Here is an 11,032-nt window from a genome sequence, read left to right as displayed (position 1 = left end):
GGTAAAAGAGAACAGAAAATATGAAGCAGTAAAAAATGTAAAATGCGAATAAAAAATTTCTATTGACAGGATTTAGTTAAAACAGGAAAAACGACATAATAAAAGCGAGCTTAAAAGGGTATGTCTTAAGGATGGGGGCAAAGAAACTGAACACTGTCACCCCATGTCTCTTGGTCCTGGCTCCAGGAACGTGCCAGAGGACCTCAGAACCTACTTGATGTATAACGTAAAAACATGTCTGACATGTATTCCGGTGCATGACTATGGAGTGCTTTGTAAACTAATAAAATAATCTTAAAGCCTCTGGAAACTTGGCTTGAAATAGTAAAAATGCATATATGATATCAAATGTTAGTGTCTCTTTAAGCATCCACAAAAATCTGAGTTAAAATAAACGTTCAGAACCATTCGAAAAAAGTGTTCAAAAACGGCTCATTTTGCTCTCTAGACCATTTCTCAGGAATGTGTGGGCGCGTCAGATCAGGATTTGATTGACATTTTGATCCGCCAATGACAAACAATATCATCAAAACTAGCAACGCACTATGCACAGCAACTAAAAGTCCAGCCGTATATGAGCCGTCAGATACTCAATTCTCAGAGGATGCAGAAATACAGTAGAAGCCCTGCCATCTCCAAATAATGCATTTTAATCGATCACTGAATGGTGAGTTCCAAAATGCTTTTCTATCCATTAGGAGAATTAGTTAGCCACAGCTAGTTCTAACCATACTAGCTAGCGCTAACATTATTAGGCTGCTAAGCAGCTACAAAGCACTGAGTTGGCAAGCTAACAATGTTAGATTTCTTTAGAAAAAGGTGAGGTTAACAATAAACGTGGAACATTTACTTTATCATTAGCAAGTAACTTACATGATCGATCTCTAGGCTCTGGGCATCAGGGAGAGGCTGAAGTGGAGGGAGAGAGGGTACTGCTCCAGCTACAAGACATAGACGTTGTGCAAAACCCATGGCTTTCTGGCAGAATTTAATGAATGAGCACAGCATATGAAGGTATGTTTCCAGACTGCTCCACCACGGCTCACCAAAAACGCGGTCCACTGTTTCTCTAAATCCAACACAGTAGGAAAACTAAATAATGACTTGTTGTCATCTCATCGATAAGCACCCAGGGACAGCACAAACAATCATGATGGTGCACAGGGTGGGGAGATAGAGGATAGATAAAAATAGATACCGGTAGATGGATAGATAAAAATAGACAAAGATTCCAGCATTCCATCGGCTGCCACAGAGTTCAGAAAGTGTTTCTTAACAAAGTGTTGTGTGCTAATCTAATTTTTGAGTATCAATGCTATAAATAAAATACAGAAGTGGTCAGAAACGGCAAGATCACTGATAGAAGATGCAGAAGTTGCAAGATCCTTAGTGATCACAAGGTCACGGGTGTGGCCTGGGTGGTGAGTGGGTCCAGTAACGTGCTGACTAAAGTCCATGGAGTTCAAGAGGTTGATAAAGTCCCTGACCTTTGAATCACCCTCATTATCAACATGCAGATTAAAATAGCCTGTGATGATTATCTTATCATAGTGTGTGAGAATAATGGGCAGGAGTTCAGAAAAATCTGCTAAGAAGGTTGGACATTGCTTGGGTGGCCTATACACTATAACTGTCAACTGGCGGCTGGCACTTAAAAATTACAGCATGACATTCAAAGGAGGCAAATCCATCAAAGGAAATGCTGAGGAAAACTGATATATTCTCTGGACAGGGGGACTGACTCAAGCTACACTTTGTTAGAGGAGCACAGATATCATATTGTCGATACTCCATTTGGTCTGTGACTGTCTCTGTAGGATCTTGAAAAAGAAAGGCATTGTGTAATCGTGTTTATAGGCCTACCACTAGAAACAATAGGATCACTAAAAACTGACCAATCAGTGGTAGTTACTATGTCAAAAATCCCACCAGATCCATTTGTGCGCACTGTGTCGGGAGCTAGGGGAGATGGATCGGTAGAATTTTCTAAACTATGTCACCGTGTTGTGATTTAATGTGATTCAGCTCCCTTGTATTTAATCATCTCATTGTATTGTATAAACTACCTAGTCAGCAAATACTGATGTGGCAAAACTCTGATGTTAAAAACAAGGATGTCTGCTTAGAAAGATACCAGATCTATTCACTAGGCATCCCTCTCCCTGTCTGTCTGCTTTTAGCTGCCAGAGAGACAGAGACAGGGACAGAGAGAGAGAGGGAAAGAGAGAGAGAGAGACAAACAGGTGCACATTGATGGAAAGTCCCTTAGTTTGTCTGTTTTTTAAGGGGTCAAGTGAGGACATGTACTTGTCATGGGTATATAAGGCAGTGCCCTGATGATAGAAATGTGTCTTCTCGAGAACCCACCGGTTTTACTTCTGTATTCATTGAAGAAAGCAATAAAGCCTGTTACATCAGACTCTGCGTACTTCAAGTGCCTTTCTTATTGGACTCTGAATTATTTTAACTACTGTTCAAGAACTTAGCGAATTTTTACACGAAAACCGCCTGACGGAAGAAACCATGTTCTCAGAGAGCAGCCTGGCCTACAGGAGGAGACCATCAAGTTTCAGTAGGCTAGGCCTCTCCCAGAACAGGTCGGAGTTGGAGATGAAGGGGACTCCCAGGGAAGCACAATAGTTTTGTAGCCAAGTGTGAAGCCAGAACAGTCTGGACCATAACTCAGCATCCCTTCCGTATGTAGGGAGGGGCCCACAGATGAGGATCCATTTTCCAGTGTCTAGCAGGGTATTTATCAAAGCTTAAAAATAATCATGATGGATTTGGCCTTGGTGTAGCCGGCCAGGATGGAGATCACAGACTCGAGCTCCCGGGAAACAGTGAACTCTGTAGGAGCCTCCAGATAAGGGAGAGAAGTAAATGTCTCTGACTATAGAGCTGCCAATAATAATGGTGGAGGTGGTCGAGTCAGGGGGGAGGAGCAGGCGAGGAGGAGCCGGCCGAAAGGAGGGGCATGAGGCAGGGGGCTGGGAAGGGGGCTGTGTGTGTGCTTGGGGGTGCGGCTCTGGGAGGCTGCGTGGTGATGTCATTTCCTGCCCCCGGCGCGCTGTCTCCAGGCTGCGTGGTGATGTCATCTCCGTCTCCGGGTGCGTCGGCGCCAGGCCGCATGGTGATGTCAGCTCCCTCACTAAGCACACAGTCTCCAGAATGCTCGTTCCTCATGTCAGTTGTTGCCAGGGGTCTATTTTACCTATTGGCCTGTGGTGGGAGGAAGTTGGTTCTACTTCCCTTTCGTGCTCCTTTCACATTCTCCCAGGGCTGGAACCAGGAAGTGGTTCTCCGTGAGGAGGTGGCCGGGATGGAGCAGGCAACCGGGGCTGGAGGGAAGGGCTCACTCGTGTGAGACAGCTGGTTCAGCTCACTGCCGGCGTCGGTTAGGTCGAGCTTCAAGTCAGAGATTTCTCTTGCTTGACCACAGGCTAGGTCCATGTACATGTAGGTCAACAGCATCTCCTTCAGCCGGTTCACCTCCCCCTCCAGTGCAGCAATCCTGTCGATCCTCCAGTCACACTGGGAGCAGCAGGTGGGATTCCCAAGAGGGAGAAAGAAACTTGGGGGGTCCCAAGAACAGCTTCAGTTAGTGGAGCCATCCGGCATGCTGGAAGATAAGATAACAACTGGCCAGCAACAGGCTCAGGTGAGCTCTGGACTTAAGCTCTGGACTGGATAAAGGGATGCTAAACAGGCCAGTATAGGGGAAGGTCATGAGGTGTCCATAACGGGAGTCCACGGTGGAGAGTAGATATGATACAGTAGCTGCACACTGTGTCATGGTCCAACGAGTGGTCCTGCTGCAGTGGAATGACCTCTGATAAGCACGTTTAAAGCAGAGATGGCACAGGACAGCGGTGATAGCGTCCTGTTTCTGATCTTCCCCAGACTAGACCGTCAGCGTCACCATAGCCGGTTTTGTTAGCAGTGTCTCTGTAGCCATAGCACTAGGACCTGTGTCCATTCATTCCCGACCGAGACTCGAAACTCCTCGAGAAATCCGAACGTCAGATTGTTAAAATAATTACTACGTTAAAATGAACAGATGGAAACCACCAATATCTAAAAAGCAATCGCAAAGATATGGTGTAAAACTGGATTAAAACAAACGTTTGGCAGAGCAACTCACAGCCAAACAGGAAGTCCAGAAAAGAAGCAGTCCAGCCTTCAAACTGTCCACTGGACACACAAAAGGGCTAAAAAACACCCTTTTGTACCTTTTGCACACCCTGTATTTGCTGTATTGTGTATACTGTATGTTGCCCTACTGTGCTTTTCCATGCCTCTTAATATGTTATTGTATTGCATTGTATTCTATGGCTGAGTACTATGGGTTATTTTTACAATACACACACTGTCATAGAATTTACAACTGGCCTCTGCAACCTTTCAGATCTCAGCTTTTGTTCTTAAAACCTATTGATCCAGTCCCCTGCCTTTTGCTATTCCAAACACTTTAAAACCTTTGTTCTCTCTCTCCTTTTGTAATTCACCACCTCCCTCAACCTTCGTATGTTTTCTCAATAAACCAGACTTAACCTGTTTGAGCGAATCTTGGTAAATCCTTTTTGACTAGATCAGTTAAATCTATTACAACACACACACACAACACGAATACCCCCCCCCCCAACACACACACACACACACACGCCAAACGTACAGACACACACACCACACACACACACACACACACGCCAAACGTACAGACACACACACCACACACACACACACACGGCGTCAAACACAGAGTCTTAGTACTCACAGAGCAAGGCAGAAGGCCAGGAGCAGACCATCCTCTCCTGATGATGGGAATGTGTGCCTCTGAACCAGTGTCTATTCTGACCTGCACTTCCCTTTCCTAGAAGATGAGGCGCCTCTGCAGCTTGAAAAAGGGAAGGAGAGGAGGGGTAAGAGAGATACAGTAGAAATACTGGAGAAAGAGAGAGAGAAAGAAAGAAAGAAAGAAAGAAAGAAAGAAAGAAAGAAAGAAAGAAAGAAAGAAAGAAAGAAAGAAAGAAAGAAAGAAAGAAAGAAAGAAAGAAAGAAAGAAAGAAGAGGCTACAGTGAGAACCATTAGATGTGAAGGTATTACAGAATGGTTTCTTTCCTGTCCAACTTCTCATTTGGAGAGATGTGACATCAGAGATGAGAGATCACGGTTCTAACGGGCCATCTGGGTTCATAGACATATGGACATAAACACACATGATTTTAGAGAGGGAGGAAGGAGGAGGGGGAGATGGAGGGGGAGAGGAGAGGAGGAGACGAGTAGGGACAAGGAGAGTGGGGAGGAGGAGGAGAGAGAGGAGGATTGAGGAGGAGGGGAGTGCGAATGAGAGATAGGAGAATGCAGCATGAAGAGGAGGAGGGAGAGAGGAGGAGGAAGAGGGAAAAAGCAGTTGAAAGACGGTTGAGAATTGATTCAGGGTGTAGAGTCTTGATTCAGATAGAGGGGTCTAAATGTATATACATTTTTATGAACAACTATTGAACTAGTCTATGCAATTGAATACATTTACAAATATGACACACAAGACTTGATAGATCTGCGTAGTCGTCATAAACCCAGACCACTGAGTTCTGTGGGAAGGCGTGGGTGACAATTTCACACAGGAAGGACTGAGACATAGCCTTAGTGGTTGCGACATCAGCTCTTAGGCGTTGGTCAGACAAGCTTATTGTTGTCAACAAATCGTGATCATTGTTGGGGTAATACTTATCTCACACCCAACGCTTACCTGAAGACCTTAACCCTAAACCCCCAACATGGAGAATCCTAACCCTAACACCCAACATGGAGAATCCTAACCCTAACACCCAACATGGAGAATCCTAACTCTAACCCCCAACATGGAGAACCCTAACTCTAACCCCCAACATGGAGAACCCTAACTCTAACCCCCAGCATGGAGAACCCTAACCCTAACCCCCAACATGGAGAACCCTAACTCTAACCCCCAACATGGAGAACCCTAACCCTAACCCCCAACATGGAGAACCCGGGTTAGTCTGCCTCCTAACCTCCAACTGTATCTACACCCCATCCTCATGATATCTTTAGCCAATAGCAGGCCTCTCTGAGTACTGTTGTCTCTCTGCCTACAAAGAAAACAACCATGTTCAGCTCTCCCCACCTCTCTCATCTCTCTCTCTCTCTGAACATTAAGCAGACACCACATTCTCAATGATGAAAAAGGCATTTATTAAAAAACAGGTAATACTAGAAAACACTGCTCATGTATAAAAGCTAAATTCAAATATAAATGCACAAATGTGAAATACTATAAACATGCTTAAAATACGAGTGATCTGCTTAAAATAAATTACTTAAAATTTACCTTGTGGGATGAATCGATTTCTTTGAATTCAATTGTATTGAACTGAATTGAATAAATTCTACACACTCCACATACACATTATGCAAAGAGGCTGCATTAATGGTCGGTCCCTTTTTATTAACACTAAATGTTGTATGTGTTTGTGTGTGTGTGTGTGTGTGTGTGTGTGTGTGCGTGTGTGCATACTGGAACATGCGTATGTGTGTGTGTGTGTGTGTGTGTGCATGCGTGCTTGTGTGTGTGCATACTGGAACATGTGCGTGTGCGTGTGCCGTGTGTACACGTGTGTGCATGTGCACCCCTGAGCATGTGTGTGTGTGTGTGTGGTTTGTGTTCAGCATGCGTGTGTCATATGACTTGCTTCCCAGTCATGTCCAGGCAGTTCCACCACAGGAAGCTCTCCTCCATCCTTCTAGCACCTGAAAACATCACCACAGAAATCTGCACTCACAAACCTGTCATAAAGCATGAACATGTGACAAATACAACACATTCATGATCATATGTTTATGTTGGCAGAGACTTTCACCTTCATCCAAAGAAAAGCAGAGTAGTGAACACATTGCCAGTCTCTCTCTCAGCCTTGATTCAGTACAGTACCTGATCTGGACCCTCAGCCAGGCCTCACTCCAGAGGACAGCCAATGAGGTTCTTCCAGGGTGGACGGCCCTGGGGGACATACTGAAGCAATAACTCATGAGAGGATTGTGGTATATTGCCAATATATGACGGGTTGTGTTGCAGTCATAGACACGAGGTGCAGCCGAGTGCCGTCGACCAGCACAAGCCGTGGTATATCGGCCATATACCACAACCCTCGAGTAAGAGGTCAATTATGCTCAAATAGAAAAGGAGGCGCTCAGTATCATCTTTGGAGTACAGAGGTTTCATGAGTATTTATATGGTCTTAAATGTACCCTTTGTACAGACCATCAGCCACTGGTCAAAATTGTAGGACCTAAGACAGGAGTTCCCACATTAGCGGCAGCAAGACTGCAGAGATGGGCCCTTATACTAGCAGCCTATCAGTATGATATCCAGTATAAGGCCTCCCTTACACATGGGTGGAGACGTTGACGGGTGGAGACGCTGACGACCAAGACGGGGACATTTGAACTTTCACACCACACAACAACCTTTTCATCCTCCATTCACAGCTTGCTGGTCAGGGACAGTAAGTCGATGCCAGTAATTGTGAAGGGTGTGGGTCACTGTCATACTGTAAATAAAACTCCAGGTTGCACTTGAGATATACTCATTAAAACGGAGACAGGGGTATTGTGAAGTGTAGTTTGTTAAAAAGGTTTTTATCTCTGGGTCGGGGACGCTCGAATTTGGAGTAATTTTCCTTTCACAGCAGAAATTCACACAGCAATACATGAAGTGATCTGATAGATAAATATTTTTGCTTTGCTTTACAATTGTAATCATGCTAGAGGAGGGTATGATTATGTTATGGTTTAGACAGTAACCTGTTTTAGCTTAGGCATGTTTCCATGTTTGCTTCTTTTTCTTTCTGCATAATGGCTGTTCAGGTTTAGGTTGTGGGAAGTCAACATTTGTCTTGATCATTATGATTTTGCGTGTTCACATAATCTGGGGGGGTTGATGAAAATGGCTATTTTCAGAGAAATGTCATGGTTTAACCTGATCCTGTTTCTAATTATGATGTTGACCCCTGAGTGTGGCTGTCGGCCGCAGTTTCTGTAAGAAACTGTCTCCCTTCGCATAGACAAACATCCCATATGAGATAAAGATGACATTCCATGGTTGGTACCATTGTGGTTAGAAATAGAGACCTGGGCGCAGGACCATCGGACAGTTATCTCGCTACGAGGCCAGAAGCCACAGGAGAGACCAGACCAGTCTGATGGGGGGGGGGGGGGGCGAACCATAAGAACCGTGCTCGAGCTCAGATGCTTTCATTTGGGTTAGACAGCCATACAGACAGGTCAGCTGAACATTAAACTATGTGCCATCGTCTTTTGCATGCTAAACCTTCTGTAATAAAACAGCTTTTTATTGTTGCTCAAATCCCGTGTTGTAGAGATTCGTTTGGAATACACCTGGAAAAGGGACTCTGGACTGTGTGGTATTGTGTGAGATTGGGGGCCGTCTTTTATTGAAATCAAAACACAACGCAGAGCTGAATAAGGACAATAATAAAAGACAACGAAAGTCAACAATAGACAGTTATTACACACCAGCATTATGATGTAATTGACATATACTACACACCAGTATGGCAGTGCCTAAAGACAGGGATGAGAGTGTAACCGTATAGGTCTCTCGTCTGCATTGTGTTCAACAGTTCGACCGATGTTAAGGGCTTGTCCAGGGTGGGATTCAAAACTATGTTCGACAAGCTCTCCCGCTTGTGAGACGGACAAGCTGACAGTTATACCAATAGGGACGTCTCTCTTGGAGCTACTCCATGTTTCAAAACACATATTCTAAGACAACATTCCATGCTGGCCTTATACTGAACTACATACAGCATGGACTTTCCCTGTGCTGCTCTCTGCTGGCCTTATACTGAACTACATACAGCATGGACTTTCCCTGTGCTGCTCTCTGCTGGCCTTATACTGAACTACATACAGCATGGACTTTCCCTGTGCTGCTCTCTGCTGGCCTTATCCTGAACTACATACAGCATGGACTTTCCCTGTGCTGCTCTCTGCTGGCCTTATCCTGAACTACATACAGCATGCACTTTCCGTGTTCATGTGTAACAGAGTTGGAGTGAATTCAGTTTACAATTCGAATTCCATTTGAATTGCATGATTATAGTTTAAATATAAATAAAGATTCCGAGCTGATGTAATTTAAACGAAATTGTACTCATGAAAACATTAAGACCTTGAAGCAAAGCAACCATTAGAACATTGAATATAGTATTACTCAATTATGGCTCAATAGTAATCAACGGCCTGGATGTCGAACTGGACCAGCAGGCTACTGTCATGTTAAAGGCTATATCCCATTAATGCAGAAGCCTTTTAGGGTTAAGGTAAACTAAAAATATTTGGTATGCGGTCACAGGTGTGTGGTTAGAGTATTATACAATGGATTCCAGCCAAACAGAATCAACGACCGGAACTACCCATTCTATAAAAATAGATTTGAAATCCGCAAACAAACTCATCATGATTTCATGACATGTGGAACGTATGCTATTTGTAGTGGACTACAGTTCCGCTGTCTCCTCGTGCAAATCTAAAAAATACAACCCTCTATTGTTCCTCGGATATGATGTCACCGCCTCAATAAGTCTTTCAAAATAAGGGCATGAGCTGAATCGTGTTCTGGTTCGTATTTTGACAGTTCAAGCGACTAGTAGGCCTATTATTCTTTGCGAGAGAAGCAAAGAATCTCAGTTTAGGATGCCATTTAGGATTTGGGGAAAAAATCCTATCTTACCTTAGGATGACACTTTAAATCAGGGGTGGGGAACCTTTTTCCTGTCAAGGGCCATTTCGATTTTTCGAACATCCTTCGAGGGCCATACAAAATTATTGAACACATATATTGGACTCACCTGATGCGATGGCTGGAACTGTTTCTCTTTGGCGAGGTGTTTGGTGTCAGATGGTAGTGTTGATGATGCTACTCGCAGATAGTTTTCCAGGTTTGGGTCAGTCAGGCCGTGTCCGAAATGCCTGCTACTTGCTATATAGCAGGCGAGAAGTAGCATGCTACTTCAAAAATGTGCCTGCTACCTCTCGCCTGCTATTCTCGCATGCTATATTGTCGAAAAAAACAGCGAAAAACGTAGCAAAGTCCAGAGCATGCTATTCCGGATGTTACGTCACTGTTCAGCTAAATTTTCAGGACAGCTGTCATGGCCGACGGCAGTAAGCAGTGCATATTAGGCTAATCAGTCCCTCCAGAAAAACGTGGGACATGAACAATATAGTTGACGTTGATATAAGGAAATGTAACATTAGGTAATGTTAGCCAAGTTATTCAACATTGACCCACTTACCCTCTAGATCTTTTCCAACGATTTCATGATCATTTGCATTATAGACATATACGTTCATACCTATGATTTGCATGATCATAGCAGCTTGATTGCTAAAAGCATAGCAAATGTTAGCCAAAGTCATTACATATGACCTCCTTAAAACTATCCAATCAGAGGCCGAGTAGTGCGGGTCTTCCTATGGTTTTCCGCCGAGTTCGCAGGATGCGCGCCCAGTGCCCCGAGGCTCATTCACAGCATGTTTCTCAAATGGGCTCGATACAGGTATTGGTAGCTTCAAAAACAAAAAAAACACATTGAGTTAAAAGTTAATACTGATTAGATTGGTCTCTGATGCTGAATGATACCCAGAAAATTTTTGTTTTCCTTTTCTAGCCCTATCTATCATAATCCACAAATCATGGGAAATAAGGGTCTTGGGCCGCATGCCGTCACGTGACTTGCAATACCGAGCTTTGGCCACTACGTCAAATGGCTTCATGCGCCGTTGAGCAACTTTCATTGAAATGAATAGGTAGCCATTTTCAATGCCGTCTCCAGTTTATATTATACCTCCATGGATGGCGCAGCCAACATGTTACACACAACCCTTCTCTAGTCACTGTTACAGCCACTACAACAACCACTAGCTACAGTTAGAACTTGGTTCGCGCTAATTTTACCTGTGCTGCTGCAGCATGAAACTGAAAGTGTT

At 44.1% G+C, this 11,032-nt stretch overlaps 1 long non-coding RNA gene across 1 annotated transcript; it reads right to left on the bottom strand.

Moving 5' to 3' along the window:
* Positions 1–6,419: 6,419 nt before the first annotated feature.
* Positions 6,420–10,026, bottom strand: LOC311323994. The gene is made up of 3 exons (XR_014630971.1): positions 9,892–10,026; positions 6,951–7,031; positions 6,420–6,769 (listed from the first exon to the last, which is right to left on the bottom strand). It is a non-coding gene; the product is annotated as an uncharacterized lncRNA (long non-coding RNA).
* Between the last annotated feature and the right edge of the window lie 1,006 nt (positions 10,027–11,032).

Source organism: Borostomias antarcticus (genome assembly GCF_949987555.1).
Source record: "Borostomias antarcticus genome assembly, chromosome: 22".
NCBI classification, from domain to species: Eukaryota; Metazoa; Chordata; class Actinopteri; order Stomiiformes; family Stomiidae; genus Borostomias; species Borostomias antarcticus.
Note: the sequence above shows the minus strand (reverse complement) of the source record. Positions and strands in the feature narration are given on the sequence as shown.